The sequence below is a fragment of the Somniosus microcephalus genome, chromosome 5 (genome assembly GCF_052327205.1).
Source record: "Somniosus microcephalus isolate GS21.2 chromosome 5, FLI_Smic_1.0, whole genome shotgun sequence".
Taxonomy (NCBI): domain Eukaryota; kingdom Metazoa; phylum Chordata; class Chondrichthyes; order Squaliformes; family Somniosidae; genus Somniosus; species Somniosus microcephalus.
This window is the reverse complement of record NC_140991.1, coordinates 91,626,909-91,648,235: the sequence shown is the minus strand read 5'-3', so window position 1 is coordinate 91,648,235 and position 21,327 is coordinate 91,626,909. Positions and strand designations below refer to the sequence as shown.

The 21,327-nt window shown below is 52.3% G+C and overlaps 1 protein-coding gene across 1 annotated transcript in view; it reads right to left on the bottom strand.

Annotated features, from left to right (window-relative positions):
* The window catches only part of LOC147117200 (tomoregulin-1-like), a 367,875-nt gene that overhangs the window by 242,386 nt on the left and 104,162 nt on the right, over window positions 1-21,327 (bottom strand).

The following is a 21,327-nucleotide window of genomic DNA, read 5'->3' as shown; positions in this document are numbered from 1 at the left end:
ATTCAGCTTTCTGTTCCGGAGCGATCTCTAAATCATCCTGAGAGGAAGGCATTAACTTAGAGTACAGATTGTCAGTGTTTGACAGCTTCAAACAGCTGTGAAACGCTGATATTTCATCTGTCAAAAGGTCTTGACAGATGAAATATCAGTCTGTGATGTCACCTGTTGCAGGGTGGCCCTTAATTGGCCTGCTGAGCCCGCTGGGCGGGCTCAACAAGGTCAATCAAGTCAAAATCACGTGGGTTGGCTACAACTCGATGGAGGCGGGACTACAACCCCGAAAGTTGTAGTCCCGCCTCCTACCCGCCTCCTCAATGAAAATCCAGCCCGTAAACTCTGTTTCTCTCTCCACAGATGCTGCCTGACCTGCTGAGTATTTCCAGCATTTTCTGTTTTATTTCTGATTTCCAGCATCCACAGTATTTTGCTTTTTTAAATTACATGCAGCCTTACAACACACTTTTCTTATACTCAGTAGACAGGAGTAATCATAACTTAGTAAAGACCATGTTACCACATCAAAGATATTGGACAAAATTTTCAACTTCAGTGTGTTGTAAAACGACGATAAGGATCGGATCGGCCGCCCATTGTACACCGGCCAGATTTTCCTTTCCATTGACTTCAATAGAAAGTCCTATATCCCGCCAAGTTGAAAGTTCTGGCAATTATATAAATATATACATCAACACTGAAAATACTGGCTGAAATAAAAATATTAAATTATTAGACCTTCATTGTGTTGATTGTTGAGTTTTATGAGTTTAAACAAATCTTGTGAATCTGTGTTACAGTTTTCACAATCATTTTTTGAAAAACGTACATTTGCAATCAACAAAATATTTCCAAATTATTATAACCACTTGTTACGAATTATACAGTAATGCAGTAGATGTAATTTATCTGGATTTTCAAAAGGCCTTCGATAAGGTACCCAATAATAGACTGATGAACAAGGTCAGACAATGTGGAGTAAGGGGACAAGTAGCAGAATGGATTGTTGGCTGGCTTCAGGACAGAAAGCAGAGAGTAGAAGGAAAGGGTAGCTATTCACAGTGGCAGAAGTTGGGCAGTGGTGTTCCACAAGGATCAGTGCTGGGACCACTGCTGTTCACAATTTACATTAATGATTTAGACTTTGGAATCAAAAAAACAATTTCTGAATTTGCAAATGACACCAAATTGGGGGAGATAGTCAATACTAAGGAGGACTGCAACAAATTACAGGAGGACATTAATAAACTTGCAGAATAGGCATATAATTGGCAAATGAAGTTCAACACAGATAAATGTGAGGTATTATATTTTGGTAGGAAGAATAGGGAGGTCACTTATCACTTGGAGGGTGCGAGCCTAGGTGGGGTAAGGGATCTCAGAGTACAAATACACAAATAAATAAAAGTTGCGACACAGGTTAGCAATGCCATAAAAAAAGCAAACCAAGCACTAGGGTTTATTTCTAGAGGTATAGAATTGAAAAGTAAGGAAGTTATGCTAAACCTGTATCGAACCTTGGTTAGACCACACTTAAGAGTACTGCGTACAGTTCTGGTCACCGTATTATAAAAAGCATATAGGAGGCACTGGAGAGGGTGCAGAGAAGATTTACAAGGATGATACCAGAAATGCGAGGGTATACATAGCAGGAAAGGATGAACAGGCTAGGTCTCTTTTCCCTTGAAAAAAGGCAGCTGAGGGGTGATCTAATGGAGGTCTTTAAAATTATGAAAGGTTTTGATAGAGTAGATACAGAGAGAATGTTTCCACTTGTGGGGAAGAACATAACTAGAGGCCATCAATATAAGATAGTCACCAAGAAATCAAATAGGGAATTCAGAAGAAACTTCTTTACCCAAAGAGTGGTGAGAATGTGGAACTCGCTACCACAGGGAGTGGTTGAAGCAAGTAGTATAGATGCATTTAAGGGGAGGCTAGACAAGCACATGAGGGAAAAGGGAATAGAGGGTTATGCTTAGTTAGATGAGGAAAGACAGGAGGAGGCCCATGTGGAGCATAAACGCCGGCACTGGTTGGGCCGAATGGCCTGTTTCTGTGCTGTATATCCTATATAATCCTTAAAGACAAACCTGTTAATTACCATGTTCCAAAATGTGAACAGAAACAAACAAGGAGGTTAGAATTCAAAAAGAGGCGAAATGCTTGAAAAATTTTGCTCAGACTTTGGCTAAAAAAAGGCAGGAGCAGTGTGAGCATGGCTCTTGAATTGATGCAACTACATTTTAATTTTGATGCAACAACAATCATGGCCCTTGGGTTGCACAATGTACCATCCCAGTACTATATAGCCATAATTTTCTTGTTACTTATCTTGATATATGAGCTATTTACGGTGGCCACTTTTTTTCTTTCTTACTTTTTTCTTCTCTAAATACTGCCTAATAATGGAGGCACAGTGAGTAAAAGCACCATGCTGCCAGGCAGTGAAGGCATATAAGTTCAATATAGGTCCAATCTTCCACTCTTGAACTCTTGATGTGCCAAGCTAGTTAATGAAGATGTCAATTGGAGCTCAGGTACTTCTCCAAGGGAAGGGGCCGGGGGCGGGGGGGGGGGGGGGGGTGGGGGGTGGGGGTGGAGTGCTGGGGAGAGATGGAGGAAGGGGAAGGGGGAAATGTAATATGTAATGGGAGTGTTTTCACCAAGATTGTTTCTTGTGTGGCCTTGCTGTCAGTGAAAATTAATACTGGCAATCAATCATTCAGGATAAGCAGCTTCTTCTGGTCTCTTTATTGCAGGAGTTGCATGGTCCAGAAAGGATCAGCTGGAGAGAAACTTGAAGGAAGAAAATAATATACTCTGAACAGAGAATGCATACTCTAAAACAAAAAGGTGTTTCTCCACTAATCTAGGGAAGAAATACTGCACCATAGGAGGCCATTTCCTTCCCAGCAAAATGCCAAAGCAGGGCAAACGTGCATGATAATTGCATCCTGCACCTTTAGGATACAGGATACTGCTTCATACCACAAACTAAAATTGTGATTTGAACTCCTGCGATAAAAAATACATCAGGTTGGGTGCTAATCAATTAGATAGGAATAAAACTGCATACTGACTGAAGGTGTAAAAATGTTCTGTAGGTTTTATCACTTCATGTGTGCATGTGTCTGAAATGATCAGCTGCTCCACAGGAATGTCTGTCGGCTTTTGACATTTTCTGTATTGATTTTTTTTATTATAGGTAGAGTTAACAGGTTAGACAAAATGGAAGCTGTCAAAGAGAGCGCGCAAGAGAAGATGGGACACGAGTTGTCAGTTGGGAGAGTGTAGTTTATATCCAGGGTGATGTAATAACCTACAAAACATTTTCTTAAACATGACTCCTGTCTACCACCTTACAAATTATTTTTGTGACTAATCATAGCACACACGCTAGAGATCAGCTGAAAACTATACTGCAGCTTGTGCTTGTAACAAATTGGTGTTTGGAAATCAAGACATTCCTTTGAATTGTTCCACTTGTTCATTTACAAAGTAATTAATCAGTCTCATAAACTATCAATCAAAAATGAATGTAGCTGTGTATTATTTTTCCAAGATACAATAAAAAATAAAGTGTGACACTTTTGACAGTTATCGCACATCTACTTAATAATTGTCTTCAGCAACTTCAGCCTAGTGATTATGGCTTTTCAACGTTCAAAGGAAATGAGGCCCATTGCTTTGTTTTAATTATTGTTTTGTGAAAAATGGTAGCATTTGCACCACTTGTAATTTTTCATCAAATATCTATATATATAAACGGATAGATCTGTCTGTCTGTCTGTCTGTCTGTCCTTCGGTGTGCATCTGTCCGGCTATACACTCTAAAGTTATAGAGCGCACCTACACGTGCGTTACATCAAAAGAAAGCTTACCATTCCAAAACGGTCGTAAGCGTATTTACGTTTCGGCCGGACAAAAATTGCGCCCGCGGTATCCAAAAAATGTTCAAAATTCCGCTCATTAGCATCTCATTATCCGCTCATTAGCAATAGAGTGACGTCGAGGTCGACCAATCGTACGCCGGGTTCCTGGCGCGTGCGGGCGGGCCCTCCTACAGTCGAGTGACGGGACGATTGACCAATCCTACGCTTTGGTGACCTGACGGTCGACCAATCGGTGCGTGTGTGGGGCGGGCCTTATCGTTCTGAACCGAGGTGAGTAGCCGCCATCTTGCTTCCATTCTTTTTCCCGCTTTCTGCGTCTTTCTTTTCAAATATACATTTCCAGCAAAAAAAAAGTTGCTTTTAAAACACAAATTGTTTTTTTAAAAAAGTTAATTAATTTGTACATCTTTTCTCTAACCTCTATAATTTTCCTACCTTTCACCGTTTTTGTAGGCCTCGAAGCCTCGGCCTCTCCTCCGCACCCACGCCCGAGCTAGGCACCTCCCGGCCCCAGTCAACAAGCGGCCCCCGATCGCCGCCATCTTTGTGAAGGCTGGAGGGGCGGGCCTCAGCCGAGCGTCGCTACCCGCCGCGATCTTAGTAAAGGCGAGTGGGGCAGGAGTCAGCGCGCGCGACTTGAGTCCGGCCCGGCCTCACGCGGTAGGTTGCGCGGGTGGCGTCTCTCTCTCTGCTCTTGAAGCCGGCTCGGGCGGGGGTGGCGGGGCTCGGGAGATCGGGGGGGGGGCGGGGCTCGGAAGATCGGGGGGGCGGGGCTTGGAAGATCGGGGGCGGGGGGGCGGGGCCTCGGGAGATCGGGGGGGGCGGGCCTCGGGAGATCGGGGGGGGCGGGCCTCAGGATATCGGGGGGGGCGGGCCTCGGGAGATCGGGGGGGTGGGCGGGCCTCGGGAGATCGGGGGGGGGCGGGCCTCGGGAGATCGGGGGGGGTGCGGGCCTCGGGAGATCGGGGGGGCGGGCCTCGGGAGATCGGTGGGGGCGGGCCTCGAGAGTTCGGGGGGGGCGGGCCTCGGGAGATCGGGGGGGAGGGGCCAGCCTCGGGAGATCGGGGGGGGCAGCCTCGGGAGATCGGGCGTGGCGAGCCTCGGGAGATCGGGGGGCGGGGCTCAGAAGGGCGGGGGGCGGGGGCTAGGGATATCGGGGTCGGGGCTCGGGGAGGCGGGGCTCGGGCTGACGGGGCGCTCCCCTCCCCCCTCCTTTCCCCCTCCCCTTCTTCCCCCCCCTCCCCCTTCTTCCCCTCCCCCTTCTTCCCCACTCTCCCCCCCTCCCCCTTCTACCCCCTTCCCCCCTCCCCCCTTCTACCCCTTCCCCCCTCCCCCTTCTTCCCCTCCCCTTCCTCCCCCTCCCCCTTCTTCCCCCCTCCCCCTTCCTCCCCCCTCCCCCTTCCTCCCCCCTCCCCCTTCTTCCCGCCCCTCTTCCCCCTCCCCCTTTCCTCCCCCGCCTCCTCCTTCCCACGTCTCTCTCTCTTCCCCCCAGTCGTTCTCTCTTCCCCCCAGTCGCTCTCTCTTCCCCCCAGTCGCTCTCTCTCTTCCCCCCAGTCGCTCTCTCTCTTCCCCCAGTCGCTCTCTCTTCCCCCCAGTCACTCTCTCTCTTCCCCCCAGTCGCTCTCTCTCTCTCTTCCCCCCAGTCGCTCTCTCTCTCTCTCTTCCCCCCGTCGCTCTCTCTCTTCCCCCCGTCGCTCTCTCTTCCCCCCAGTCGCTTTCTCTCTTCCCCCCCAGTCGCTCTCTCTCTTCCCCCCCAGTCGCTCTCTCTCTTCCCCCCCAGTCGCTCTCTCTCTTCCCCCCCCAGTCGCTCTCTCTCTTCCCCCCCCAGTCACTCTCTCTCTTCCCCCCCATTCGCTCTCTCTCTTCCCCCCCAGTCGCTCTCTCTCTTCCACCCCAGTCGCTCTCTCTCTTCCCCCCCAGTCGCTCTCTCTCTTCCCCCCAGTCGCTCTCTCTCTTCCAACAACAACATGCCCTCGAAAAAGCCTCGGCACCGCCCGGCACTCCATCTATCTATCTATCTATATCTATATATATAAATCGGTACATCTGTCGGTCTGTCTGTCTGTCATTCTGTCTGTCATCACCTGTGTGTCTGTCGGGCTATGCGCTCGAAAGTTACAGGGCGTACCTACGCGCGCGTTACCTCCAAAGAAAGCTTACGCTTCCGAGACGGTTTTAAGCGTATTTACGTTTCGGCCGGGCTAAAATCGCGCCCGCGGTATCCCAAAAACCTTCAACGTTCCGCTCATTAGCATCTCATTATCCGCTCATTAGCGACAGAGTGACCTCGAGCTCGACCAATCGTACGCCTGGTTGCTGGCGTGTGCTGCCGGGCCAATCAGTGCGTGTGTGGCCGGGCCTTATCGTTCTGAACCGAGGTGAGTCGCCGCCATCTTGATTCCAAACTTTTCATTTCTTTTTCCCGCTTTCTGCGTCTTTAAAAAAAAAGTTGCTTTTAAAACACATAGGCCTAGAAATTCAGTTGGTTGCGCCAGCCGGTAGCGCCTTAGGAGTAGATGTCGGGCGCTAGGCGGCTAGCGGCCGGGCGCAGCGCGATCTGCGCCTCGCCCCAACTTCACTCAAGATTTAGCGGCGGCGCAAAGTCTTTGCGCGCGCTCAGCTGCGCGCGCAGATCCTGACGTCATTTCCTCGTGCAACGCCCTTTGTGCGCCCCAAACCGGAAATTCAGTCGCTTCGCCCCATTGTGCGCTTGGCGCCACTAGCGACTGTTACAGTGGAACAGTGCTCAGTCGATGCAGGGCGCGGGGGGCGCAAATTAAAGGGCACTCCTCCTGCACTATAAAAGGCTGCCATTTCGCAGCACTCCTTCTTGAGAGACGGATCTTTGCAGAGAGACCAAGGTAGAGAGCTTTCTGCTTTGGCTCATCACTCGGACCGGTACTTGTGGCTTCAGGCCACAGCTTTCCACTTGTCTTTGCCTTCATTGACATCTCATTGTTTGCCAGCATATTATGGGGGCTGCAATGGGTGTAAACGCTGGCTTTCTCAATTACATCCAAAGGGCTCACAGACGCCGTGAGAGAGTGGCAGCCCTGGCTAGACGGAGAGGGGGCAACAGGCGTCGGCAAAGGAGGCCTTACCCACCCAGGGTATACCGCCAGCAGTTCTCCTATCTCAACATGTCTGAAGAGCAGTGTGTTCGGAGGCTGCGATTCCGAAGGGAGGTGGTCACAGAGATCTGCCACCTGCTTGGCGGTGATCTGCAGCCACAGCTGAGGTGCAGGACGTCTCTGTCGGTGGCAGTGAAGGTGGCTCTCAACTTTTATGCCACCGGCTCCTTCCAATCCGCTGCTGGGGACATTGCCAACATCTCCCAGTTCGCCGTGCATTGCTGCATCCGCCGGGTCACCAATGCCCTTTTCAAAAGGAGACGTCAGTTCATCTCCTTCTCCATGGCCCTTGCCAAGCAGCAACAGCGTGCAATGGGCTTTGCAGCATTCGCGGGCTTCCCCATGGTGCAGGGCGCAATTGACTGCACGCATATGGCTTTGCGGGCACCTCTGGAGAATGCAGAGGATTACCGCAACCGGAAGGGCTACCATTCGCTGAACGTCCAGCTGGTGTGTGACCACATGCAGCTCATCCTAGCTGTCAATGCCCGCTTTCCAGGCAGCAGCCACGATGCCTTCATCCAGCGACAGACTTCTGTGGCAGACATGTTCCAGGCCCAGCCTCACCCACGAGGATGGCTTATCGGGGACAATGGCTATCCTTTGTGTACCTGGCTGATGACCCCGCTCCATGCGCCCAGCACCCCTGCTGAAGAGGGATACAACGATAGCCATCAAGCGACCAGGAACATCATCGAACAAACAATCGGCGTCCTGAAGCAACGGTTCCGCTGTCTGGATCGTTCCGGTGGAGCCCTACAATATTCGCCGGAGCGAGTCTCCCATTTCGTGGTCGTTTGCTGCATGCTGCACAACCTGGCTATCCGCAGGACTCAGCCACTGCCACCAGAGATTGGAGGACCACCTGAGGAGGAGGAGGAGGAGGAGGAGGACCAGCACAGGAGGGAGGCAGAAAGTGCAAGGGCCGCCCATCGCCGGCTTATTGAACGTCGGTTCTAGGCCCCCTCTCAGGGAATGGCTTGTGCCAATGTCAGCAGATGAATGTAGCCGCTCCACAAGCCCTCAGCCGAGCAGGATAACCAGGACTTAACAAAAAAACCATGCACAGTGCAATTTAACAACAATAATTTATTGAAAACCTCTGCCCTTCCCACATTACATCCTCATGTGGAGAAGCCCCCTCCAAAAACACAAAACTACCAGTCTCGGCCTTACAAAAAGAAAGAAAGACACCAGTCTCGGCCTTACAAAAACACAACTGCACCAGTCTCAGCCTTACAAAAAGAAAGAAAGACACCAGTCTCGGCCTTACAAAAACACAACAGGCATTTGAGCATACCTTCTACTTTTTGCCCTGCAAGGGCGATGCCTTTCGCATCCGTGACTGGCCCCTGCCCGCCCTGCAGCTCCTCCTCAATGGGAGCCCAGTGGCTGCAGCAAGGCTGAGGGAAGGCTGCTGAGGGGCAGATGGCGTGACTGCAGATGCCCTTGGGGGTTGGCCTGCACCAGCTCTGGCCTTGGAGTGGCCGGCTGCTGACTGCTCCAACTCTGGCTGGGCGGCAGCAGTCTGTCCAGCGGCTCGTGGCAGCTGCAATGGCGGAGTGGCAGTGTCGGCTGCAGGAATGGTGCCAACCTGGCAGATCGCAGGTGCTCGCTGGTCGCCTGATACAGTGGCACTCACACGGGCCAGCACTGCAGCATGCGCAGCAAACAGCTGAAGGACAGACTGCTGGGCTGCTGCTGCGCGGCGGGTGCCGTGGCGATGCCTGGCTGATCCAGCGAGGTTGGCAGCAGTTAGTGCCCGTGTGGCCCTGGTCTGTGTCCGCATGACAACAGCCAGTGAATGGACGGCACGACTGAGCACTTGGCTCGAAGCCGCCTGTGCTGCCGCGAAGTCCTGCAGACTCCTGGCCTGTGCTGCTCCAAATTGCTGCACACTCCTTGACAAAGACTCAATGGAGTCAGGCATCCTTGCCACTGCAGCCATGAGCTCAGTGTGCCTGCGCTCAGCCTGGACGGCCATTTCCTCCAGGAGCCGCACCTCCTCTGCGCTCACCGTCGCAGGACTGGAGGCCGCACTCACCCTCTGGGGAGAAGTCCACCGAGCTTCCCCACCCCTCCCGCGTTGCTGCAGGCCGCTGGGCCCCGGAGCTTCACTCTCCTCCGACCCTTCCCCCCGGCTCCCCTCCAGGGAAGACGTGTCCCCTACATCGCCATGGGCTGGCGCGGCTGAGGGTGGCACTGATGGGCCGGCTTCCTCTTCCTCCTCCTCATCTTCCGAAGGGCTGACAGTGGCAGCTAGAGGGCCCGCCTCCTCACCTGACGATTCACCATCTGAAAGCAGGAAGGCACAAGAGTAGCTTTAGAGTGAGGACAGGGCGGCAGCAAGGGAGGCATGAGTGCTGCCATTCACCGCATTGGTCGGACAGTGGCAAAGGATGCTGATCTCATGCGCAAGTGGAACGAGAGAGGTCCAAAAGGTGATGCCCTTACCATTGGTGCCCAGAACAGGGTCGGCATCTCCACTGGCGACGGGGCCAATCAGCCGGCCTGCCATAATGCGCTCCACACGCTGGTCGAGGTCGGAGAGCTCTTTGAGGTCAGGACGGCCTCCCCCGGTCTCAGTTCGGTTGCGCCGGTTGTGCGCCACCTTGGCCTGCAAGAGAAAGGACAGCCTCTAAGTACAGTGTGAAGCCCTGATCTTGTCTGCACTGCCTCCCATGGTCGAATAGCTTGTACAGTTTGTAGCCCTGATCTTGTCTGCAATGCCTCCCATGGTCGAATAGCTTGTACAGTGTGTAGCCCTGATCTTGTCTGCAATGCCTCCCATGGTCGAATAGCTTGTACAGTGTGTAAAGTGCTGAATGTGCAAGTGATTTTCATGACAGTCCCATAGCTGCTGGATGAGGGCTGGCCATTAGGGCTTTCAGGTCCCTTTGCCCATAAAGTGAGGTGCACATGCAAGGATGAGGAGGACACTGGAAAGGGTACTCACCCTGACAACCCGAGTGAGGTCGTTGAACTTCTTCCGGCATTGCACAGGAGTCCTGGCAACCACGCTGTTGGAAGACACCCTGTTGGAGACCTCCCTCCAGGCTTTCCGGTAGGTGCTGGCCAGCGGCCTCCCGCCACCTTCTGGGAACAGAACATGGCGCCTGCGCTCCACTCCGCCAACCAGCAGCCTCAGGTCACCGTCGCTGAAGCGCTGCGCTCTCTCCCTGGCCTTTTCCATAGCCCTGGGCGTTGTGCAGGTGAAGCTGAAGTGGTCAGGCCTAGGTTGAGGGCTGCAGTGTGCAGGGCGTGGCGGGCAAACAAATCCACCCTCCCCCTTTAAGAGCTGACCGGCGCCAGAGTGTCTGCCGTCAATCAAGAACTCGCCGCACCGGCGCTGCGCCCGGCCTCGGGGGTATCGCTCAGCACCACCGGCATAGCGCCTAAAGATAGTCGTGCATCGCCTGTTTTAGTGCAGCAGCAACCTCTTGGGGCGATGCGACTGAATATCGGCGAAGGGGACGCGACTTTGCGCCGGGCGCAAACTTTAGCGGCCGCCCGACTTTACCGCCCCAAAAGTGGCTATACTGAATTTCTAGGCCATATTGTTTTTAAAAAAAGTTAATTACTTTCTAAATCTTTTATTTAATCTCATTAATTTTCCTACCTTTCCCTGTTTTTGCAGGTAGGCCTCGAAGCCTGGGCGTCTGTTGCCAGCCATTCTGGACCCTAGGCAATTGTTTTGTGGCAAGCTCCTCCCACCTCTCACACCCCACCCCCCCGCTGGGCCCGATTCCGAACCAGCGGCCAGCCATCTTGGTAAAGGCTGGCTGGGGCTTCATTCGCGCTCGCGCTGCACGGCGCACCTCCACACAGAGCGCGGCCAGAGGGAAGCGAGCAGGTTAGCGGGGGGGGGGGGGGCGGGGCTCGGGAGGGGAGCGGTATCAGAGAGGGTTACCCCGGCAACCGGGCTCGCCAGCCGCAATCGGCCGTCTCAAGCCGTTCAGGCCCGGTCCCGGAGATCGGGAGGCGGAGAGGGAAGGAGGGTTACCAAGGCAACCGGGCCCGGCCAGCCACAATCGGCCGTCTCAAGCCGCCTCAGGAGGGCGGGGCTTGGGCTGACCGGGGCGCTGCGCTCGGCATGTCAGTGCGTGGGGCGGCACAGAGCTCAGCGGAGCCATTGCCAGCAGAGGGGAGAGGGTCTGCTGGCTCCCCCCTCCCTTTCTCCCCCCCTCCTCTCCCCCTCTCCCTCCCTCCCCTCCCCCCTCTCCCCCGCCCCTCCTCCCTCTCCCCCCCTTCCCCCCCTCTCCCTTCCCCTCTCCCCCTCCCCTCCTCTCCCGCCCTCTCCCCCCTCTCCCCCTCCTCCCCTTCCCACCTCCCCTTCCCCCCCTCCCCTTTCCCCCCCTCCCGTCCCCTTCCCCCCTCCCCTTTGCCCCCCTCCCCTCCCCTTCCCCCCCCTTTGCCCCCCTCACCTCCCCTTCCCCCCTCCCCTTTCCCCCCTCCCCTTCCCCTTCCCCCTCCCCTCCTTCCCCCCTCCCCTTTCCCCCCTTCCCCTCCCCCCTCCCCTCCCCCTTCCCCCCTTCCCCTCCTTTCCCCCCTTCCCTTTCCCCCCCTTCCCCTCCCCTTCCCCCCTTCCCCTCCCCCCTTCCCCCCAGTCGCGTTCACTCTTCCCCCCAGTCGCTCTCTCTCTTCCCCCCAGTCGTTCTCTCTCTTCCCCCCAGTCACTCTCTTTCTTCCCCCCAGTCGCGCTCTCTCTTCCCCCTAGTCGCGCTCTCTTTCTCTCTCTTCCAACAACAACATGCCCTCGAAAAAGCCTCGGCACCGCCGGGCACTCCAGCTAGTCAAAAGTATAAATTTGAATATAAAATTGCACTGGAATTAGAATTGCAAAACAGAAAAGCAAGCTGTTACTTCTCTTGATATATGGTTAGTAGTTCATGGCAACATCCTGCCTGCCATAACTTTGTGTGTGTGAGTTTATTTAAACTGAATATTCTTTGGAAACTAGCCATTCCCAAAGGCTTTTTTTTAGACAAACTTGGCTGTTGTATTACATTTCTTACACATCATGGAGAAGCATATGCTCGGATATAGTTATTGTCACAATACATCAGACCTTACGGAGGAGGTGTAGCAATATGAGTAAAAGATGCAATTACTGCAGTAGAAAGAAGGGATTTCAGTAAGTGTGATGGGGCAAGAAAAGACCCTGCAGCCCATTAAGCCTGTTCTATCCTGATTATGTTATCATAAGAACATAAGAAATAGGAGCAGAAATAGGCCACTTGGCCCCTCGAGCCTGCTCCGCCATTCAATAAGATCATGGCTGATCTTGGGCTCAAAGCCACTTCCCTGCCCTCTCCCATAACCCTTCACTCCCTTACGGAGTTCCCCTCCACGCCACCTGTTGATCCCTACTTTCAGGGAACACTAACTTCCCTCTTCTAACTGTCTGAAAAATAAATCAAGTAATGCTCTTAATTTTTACAACTGTCAATTCTGCTTCTCAACAATGATTGATCCAGCTCCTTTGTAAAGCTGCCAAGTTATTCCAAATCAACTACCTTCCCTTGGTGTCTCTTCCGCACATTTACTATCCTGTGGGGAAAAAGGTTTTTCTATTCTCTAACCTTGGTCAAATCTTGTGAATGTTGTACTTGTGTCCTCTAGTCCTATGCTCACTGTCCAAGTTAAATAGTTTGCTGACTTCCACTTCATCTATACCTTTCACTATTTTGAAGACCTTACCCTCGCACGTTGTCACTATCTCACTGGTAGTGTCTCAACATCTGTAACACACTGGAAGCTAATACAAGTTTACTTTCTACTAAGACACTTCTCGTTATCTATCATACAAATCATTCATTCTCAGTTTCTCTGGTTCATTGCGTTCTTAACTGGGAAAAAGTAGGGAGGCATTAAAGCCTGTGGATGGGGCTGGGAAGGCAGTGAAGCCTAAGGCCATAATGTAGTGTATGTGCCTTTAAGAGCCCCCTGTGTACTGTAGTGCCGGTAATGGCCACTTGGGCTATATAAGCCTGTATATTGTGTTGTATCAGTTAGTTCCCCTCCAGACTTTGTTCAGTAAACACCTGTGAAACCAACTCCTGTCTTCAGTGTCTCTATTAACACACGGATACAACAGTGGCGATGAATTGGAAACGGACTTACCTGCAATTCGGCAGCACCTCAAGGACATCGATTCCTCTGACGTCCAAAGTCGAAGAAAATCAAGAAAAAGAAAAAGCTGTGGTTTCACCAGCTAGCCGAGCTGGTGGCAGGTACTGCAATAATCCTTCTTGTGCGTCGGGCTGGGGCTCCAGCGGCTGGCTCGGCAGCTAGGCCAAGCAGCGAAGGCGGAGGCAAGCAGTAACAGACGGGGAGGGAGCACTCGGGAGACGGGCGGCGCTGCAAGCAGGTCGGCGTTCAGACCTAGCAGAGAGAGTCTGGCGGGAACGAGTCTCCACCTGTACATAAATAAATAAAAACAAGGGAAACCCGCGGGAAACTGCGTTGTCATCGGCAGCAGTGGCGGGAAAGCGCGGGAAGCGCCATATCTTTCCTGCAGAATAGAAAGAAAAGCACGGGAAGCACCATTTTTTTTCTAGGATGCCTAAGTCTGGCAATATTGATGCTTTTGATAACGAAATAGAGGATTGGACCACATATGTGGAAAGAGTGGAGGTATATTGCACCGCAAATGGAATAGAAAATGAAAAAAAAGCGTCAGTACTTCTAAATCTAATGGGCGCAAAGACATACGGGCTGTTACGAAACTTAATCACTCCAGCCAAACCAAAGGACAAGAATTTTAAAGAAATTGTTGATACCCTACAGGAGCACTTAAACCCAACACCGCTGCTGATAGCGGAACGATTCAAATTCTTCAAGAGGAATCAACACAAGAATGAAAGTAACGCTGATTACCTCACCAAATTAAGAAAGCTATCAAATCACTGCCAATTCGGAGCAGGTCTAGCAGATTATCTTTGGTACAAATTCGTCTGTGGTCTCCTAAGTGAAGGAACACAGAAAAGGCTGCTTTCTGAAAAAGATTTAACACTGGACAAGGCTTTCAGTGTGGCTGTATCATACGAAGCAGCCGCAAGAGGAGCTGCAGAGATACAACAAAATACACAGGACTTCGGCACCCATGAAATGACACAGGGTTTCGAGAGATGTTATCGCTGCGGCAGATCCACCCATGACCAGAGGGACTGCTGGTTCAAGGACAAAGCATGCAGGCAATGCGGAAAGATTGGACACATTGCACGGGTATGCCGATCTGGACAAAAAAAATCCACGGACAGGGAAAAAAAAATCAATAAAAAAAAGTACAGAAAGGTACAAATGATGACGGACAGTAGCTCCGAAGACCAGAAGAGCGATAGCGACTCCGAAAACAAGAGACTAAGCTGTCTCAAATTACATAATGTAATTGCCAAAGAAGATTACCAGACCATTTGGGTTACCCTCACGATAGCAGGGTCCCCAGTTAAAATGGAGCTAGATACAGGATCAGCTCTGACCGTCATAAATCGATGGGATTACGAGCGGCTATTTCCGCATATACCTTTAAAAGACACATCCATTATCTTGAAAACATATACGGGACAGAAAGTATACCCCAAAGGAAAAATAAGGGTGCCTGTTGTATACAACGGCAAGGAAATACAAAAGTTGTATTTATACGTTCTACAAGATGGTGGTCCACCGCTGTTGGGACGTGAATGGATCAGGAAAATACGTATAGACTGGCACTCCATTCAGGCACTGACGGTGACCAGTAAGGAAAAAAACGATGATGACGTCATACCTGAATGATTAAAAGACATCTTGGCCAACGCCAAAGAAGTGTTTCAAGAGAAACTAGGAACCTTGAAAGGCATCACCACCTCAATAAAAGTGGAAGATGCGGCAATTCTCAAGTTTTTTAAGGCAAGACCGGTGCCATACGCAATTCGTCCAGCAGTCGAGGCAGAGCTGGAGAATTTGGAAAAGGCAGGCGTATTATCCAAAATAGATTGGAGCGAGTGGGCAACACCCATCGTCCCAGTCATGAAGAAAGCGTTGAATAATGATAAATCTGAAGAACAGAGAAAAATTCGCATCTGTGGAGACTTCAAGGTGACTGTAAACCCGGTCCTTCACACGGTACAGTATCCTCTTCCGAGGATAGAAGATATTTTTGCCTCACTATCCGGAGGGAAGCGTTTCACCAAAATTGACTTGGCACAGGCATATCTACAGATGGAGGTTGAAGAGGCCTCTAAAAAGTATCTCACGATAAGTACACACAAAGGTCTGTGCCAGTACAATCGACTGGTTTTCGGAGTAGCATCCGCTCCAGCTATCTGGCAAAGAGCTATGGAGCAAGTCCTCCAAGGGATTCCGGGGACTCAATGCTACCTAGACGACATCCTTGTAACAGGAGAAAACGACAACGAGCACCTTGCCAATTTGGAGCAGGTGCTCACTAGGCTGAGAGAACGGGGCCTACGAGCAAATCGCCCCAAGTGCGAATTTTTCCAGAATCAAATATCATATTGTGGCCACATAATTAATAAGGAAGGGTTGCATAAGTCACCTGAAAAATTGAAGCGGTCATAAAAGCCCCAGCACCTGAAAATGTTTCACAATTAAGGTCGTTCCTGGGAATAATAAATTACTATCATAAATTTTTACCGAACTTATCAACTCTTCTGCACCCTCTTAATGAACTGCTACAAACAGGAGTAATTTGGAAATGGAGCGAAGACTGTAAACGTGCCTTCCATAAATGCAAAGACTTAATCACGTCCAAAGAAGTTTTGGCTCATTACAACCCATCACTGCCAATCAGACTGGTGTGCGATGCATCCCCTTATGGCGTAGGAGCAGTATTATCGCATAAATTCCCTGATGGCTCGGAACGGCCGATAGTTTTTGCGTCACGCTCATTGAACTCAGCTGAGCGTAACTATGCCCAAATCGACAGGGAAGCTACTCAGCCTGGTATGGGGAGTGAAGAAATTCAACCATTACCTACACGGACAAAAATTTACCTTGTTGACTGACCATCAACCCCTCATCTCCATATTCAACCCTAAAAAGGGGTGTTCCCATTATGACAGCGCAAAGGCTACAGAGGTGGTCGCTTTTTCTAGGGGCACACCAATATAACATAGAATACAAAGGATCAAAACAGCATGGGAATGCTGACGGTTTATCGCGCCTACCATTGCCAATGGTAGAAGAAGCACCTACCGTAGACCCAATGGAGATTTTCCACTCTACCATATTCGAATGTCTACCAGTAACAAATTCTGCCATTGAAAGGGAAACTAGAAATGACCCGACTCTCTCACGAGTCTACGATTTAACAGTGAAGGGATGGCCAGCACATCGCGAACCACTGTTGCCAGCATTCTCGCAAAGAAGAGAACAGCTGTCAGTGTGCCGAGGAACCTTGATGTGTGGATCCAGAGTGGTGATTCCACCCAAACTCCAGGATAAAGTGCTAAAGGAGCTTCACGAGGGGCATCTGGGTGGAGTGAAAATGAAGAACCTAGCTAGGGCATTTGTATGGTGGCCAGGTATCGATGGAGACATCGAAGAAATGACCAAGAGCTGCCTAGGATGCCAGAAGGTCCAAAACGCTCCACCACAAGCCCCTCTACATCCATGGGAATGGCCCTCGTCTCCCTGGCAAAGGGTACACATCGACTTTGCTGGTCCATTTATGGACTCAATGTTCTTAATCGCGGTTGATGCACACTCCAAGTGGCCGGAGGTAATAAAGATGTCCTCCACCACCACGGAAAAAACCATCACAGTATTAAGGACCATATTTGCCAGGAATGGGCTGCCTGAACAGATCTGTTCTGATAATGGACCGCAATTTGTGTCCGAAGAATTCAGGAAGTTCTTAAAAAACAATGGGGTTAAGCACTACACGTCCATCCCATACCATCCCGCCACCAATGGATTGGCTGAAAGGTTTGTCCAGACTTTCAAGAAGGCCATAAAGGCCATGGGTAATGAAGACATAAAACTTCAGCACAAGGTGGATAACTTCTTGTTTGCATACAGGAATGCAACACATATGGTTACAAACCAAACTCCCGCCATGATGTTCTTCAATAGAAGCCTAAGATGCCGGCTGGATTTGATCAAGCCAAATATCAGAAGGGACGTGGAGAACCGGCAATTTCAAGGCATGAATGAAAGGCCAACTAGAACCTTCCAGATAGGTCAACAAGTTTTGGCCCGGGACTACCGTACCGAGAAATGGCAGCCTGGAACTATCTGCACAGGACTAGGACCGCTAATGTATACCGTGGACATCGGAGAAAGCATAATAAGGCACCAGCTGACCAAATCATAGAGTCATCCGAAAAGGGACAACCTACACCACAACTCTATAGCCTAATGATGAAGTAGAGATACCCATATCTACCTCCGATCCGGTGATACTGGAACCCGATGAACCCGACACTGGCATTCAAGCCGAATCAGCCTTACCAAAAGAACCTACTACACCACCAGAAACTACTACACCACCGAGGCGTTATCCGGACCGAGTCAGGAAGCCTCCAGAGAGACTGACTTATAATTAATTAACTGCAGCAATGTGTAGATTATTTTTCTTGCAACATGTAATTAATGATTACTTAAAATATTATGTACTGGTTGGCTAAAAGGGGAGGAATTGTAGTGTATGTGCCTTTAAGAGCCCCCTGTGTACTGTAGTGCCGGTAATGGCCACTTGGGCTATATAAGCCTGTATATTGTGTTGTATCAGTTAGTTCCCCTCCAGACTTTGTTCAGTAAACACCTGTGAAACCAACTCCTGTCTTCAGTGTCTCTATTAACACACGGATACAACACATAAGGGGATGGGGCTGAGTGGGAAGGCAGTGAGGACCCACCAAGGGTGGAGGTGTACTGATAATTCAGAGTATAGGTAGGAGCGCTGTAGTGGAAGTAGGTTGGGAGTGCAGCGGCAGCCCACCCATTCCGGCAGCAAAAATGCCCGAGGCAATTTGAGGCCCTGGCCTCAGTTAAATACGGGTGTCCCGATGCTGCTTGCTGGATTCAGGCCAACACAATATCGCAAGGCACGGAGACCTCCTGGCTGGCAGCAAGTTAAGTCGGGGAAGGGGTGGGGGTTGCAATCGCAGAGGAGTGGGGAGCCCGGGGTAGCAGCAGCTCAGATTAAAATAATTTAAAACTAACCTTTTTGGGGCTCTTTGGCTGTGTCACCAGTAAAACTAATTGGAGGGTGCACGACGCACACTCTGACGAATTCTGTCCAATTATGGCAATTGGGAGTCCGTTAACACTGATTTTAGCAAGTTAAAATTTGCCGCAATAATGATCAACTGTTCTTGTCCTTTTTTAATGAATTATACTACCTATCATAAAAATATATCTATATATATAAATCGGTACATCTGTCTGTCTGTCTGTCTGTCTGTCATTCTGTCTGTCATTCTGTCTGTCATCGCCTGTGCGTCTGTCGGGCTATGCGCTCGAAAGTTACAGGGCGTACCAACGCGCGCGTTACCTCCAAAGAAAGCTTACGCTTCCGAGACGGTTTTAAGTGTATTTACGTTTCAGCCGGGCTAAAATCGCGCCCGCGGTATCCCAAAACCTTCAACATTCCGCTCATTAGCATCCGCCCTCCCTTCCCCCCCTGCCCCCCCTTTTCCCCCCCCGCCCTCCCCCCTCCCTTCCCCCCGCCCTCCCTTCCCCCCCCGGCCCTCCCTTCCCCCCCCCGCCCTCCCTTCCCCCCCCCGCCCTCCCTTCCCCCGCCCTCCCCTCCCCCCTCCCTCCCTTCCCCCCCTCCCTCCCCTCCCCTCCCCCTCCCCTCCCCTCCCCCTCCCCTCCCCCCCTCCCCCTCCCTCCCTCTCTTCCCCCAGTCGCTCTCTCTCTTCCCCCAGTCGCTCTCTCTCTTCCCCCCAGTCGCTCTCTCTCTTCCCCCCAGTCGCTCTCTCTCTCTCTTCCAACAACAACATTCCCTCAAAAAAGCCTCGGCACCGCCAGGCACTTCAGCTAGTCTATATATATAAATCGGTACATCTGTCTGTCTGTCTGTCATTCTGTCTGTCTGTCTGTCTGTCTGTCATCGCCTGTGCGTCTGTCGGGCTATGCGCTCGAAAGTTACAGGGCGTACCTACGCGCGCGTTACCTCCAAAGAAAGCTTACGCTTCCGAGACGGTTTTAAGTGTATTTACGTTTCGGCCGGGCTAAAATTGCGCCCGCGGTATCCCAAAAACCTTCAACGTTCCGCTCATTAGCATCTCATTATCCGCTCATTAGCGACAGAGTGACCTCGAGCGCGACCAATCGTACGCCGGGTTGCTGGCGTGTGCTGCCGGGCCAATCGGTGCGTGTGTGGCCGGGCCTTATCGTTCTGAACCGAGGTGAGTCGCCGCCATCTTGATTCCAAACTTTTCCTTTCTTTTTCCCGCTTCCTGCGTCTTAAAAAAAAACGTTGCGTTTAAAACACATATTGTTTTAAAAAAAATGATTTAGAAAGTAATTAACTTATCTAATCTCATTAATTTTCCTACCTTTCCCCGTTTTTCCAGGTAGGCCTAGAAGCCTCGGCGTCTCCTCCGCACCCACGCCCGAGCTAGGCACCTCCCGGCCCCACTCGAAGGCTGGAGGGCCGAGCCTCAGCCCAGCGCCACTAGGGTGCGCGCGCAGCAGGAGCTGAGACGCGGCGTCTCTCTCTGGCTCGGCCGGGGGGCGGGGCTTGCTGAGCGTCAACGGTTACCCTGGCAACAGGTCCCGCCGGCCGTCTCGCACAGCCGCAATCGGCGGTCTTCACCTCGGGGGTGGGGGTGGGGGGAGGCCGCGACCCTCGGGGGGTGGGCCGCGACCCTCGGGGGGGGGCCGCGACCCTTGAGGGGGGGCCGCGACCCTCGGGGGGGGAGCCGCGACCCTCGGGGGGAGCGCGACCCTCGGGGGGGGGGCCGTGCGCGCAGCAGGAGCAGCTGAGACGCGGCGTCTCTCTCTCTGGCTCGGCCGGGGGGCGGGGCTTGGTCAGCGTCACGGTTACCCTGGCAACCGGGCCCGCCGGCCGAGCCAGAGAGAGACGCCGCGTCTCAGCTCCTGCTGCGCGCGCAATCGGCGGTCTTCACCTGGGGGGGGGCCGCGACCGTCGGGGGCGGCGCTACCCTCGGGGGGGCCCCCCTCCCCCCCGCCCTCCCTTCCCCCCCTGCCCCCCCTTTTCCCCCCCCCGCCCTCCCTTCCCCCCCGGCCCTCCCTTCCCCCCTCCCTTCCCCCCCCCGCCCTCCCTTCCCCCCCGCCCTCCCTTCCCCCGCCCTCCCCTCCCCCACCCTCCCTTCCCCCCCTCCCTCCCCTCCCCTCCCCTCCCCCTCCCCTCCCCCCCTCCCCCCTCCCCCTCCCCTCCCTCTCTTCCCCCCAGTCGCTCTCTCTCTTCCCCCCAGTCGCTCTCTCTCTTCCCCCAGTCGCTCTCTCTCTTCCCCCCAGTCGCTCTCTCTCTCTCTTCCAACAACAACATTCCCTCAAAAAAGCCTCGGCACCGCCAGGCACTTCAGCTAGTCTATATATATAAATCGGTACATCTGTCTGTCTGTCTGTCATTCTGTCATTCTGTCTGTCTGTCTGTCTGTCTGTCATCGCCTGTGCGTCTGTCGGGCTATGCGCTCGAAAGTTACAGGGCGTACCTACGCGCGCGTTACCTCCAAAGAAAGCTTACGCTTCCGAGACGGTTTTAAGTGTATTTACGTTTCGGCCGGGCTAAAATTGCGCCCGCGGTATCCCAAAAACCTTCAACGTTCCGCTCATTAGCATCTCATTATCCGCTCATTAGCGACAGAGTGACCTCGAGCGCGACCAATCGTACGCCGGGTTGCTGGCGTGTGCTGCCGGGCCAATCGGTGCGTGTGTGGCCGGGCCTTATCGTTCTGAACCGAGGTGAGTCGCCGCCATCTTGATTCCAAACTTTTCCTTTCTTTTTCCCGCTTTCTGCGTCTTAAAAAAAAACGTTGCGTTTAAAACACATATTGTTTTAAAAAAAAATGATTTAGAAAGTAATTAACTTATCTAATCTCATTAATTTTCCTACCTTTCCCCGTTTTTCCAGGTAGGCCTAGAAGCCTCGGCGTCTCCTCCGCACCCACGCCCGAGCTAGGCACCTCCCGGCCCCACTCGAAGGCTGGAGGGCCGAGCCTCAGCCCAGCGCCACTAGGGTGCGCGCGCAGCAGGAGCTGAGACGCGGCGTCTCTCTCTGGCTCGGCCGGGGGGCGGGGCTTGCTGAGCGTCGACGGTTACCCTGGCAACAGGCCCCGCCGGCCGTCTCGCACAGCCGCAATCGGCGGTCTTCACCTCGGGGGTGGGGG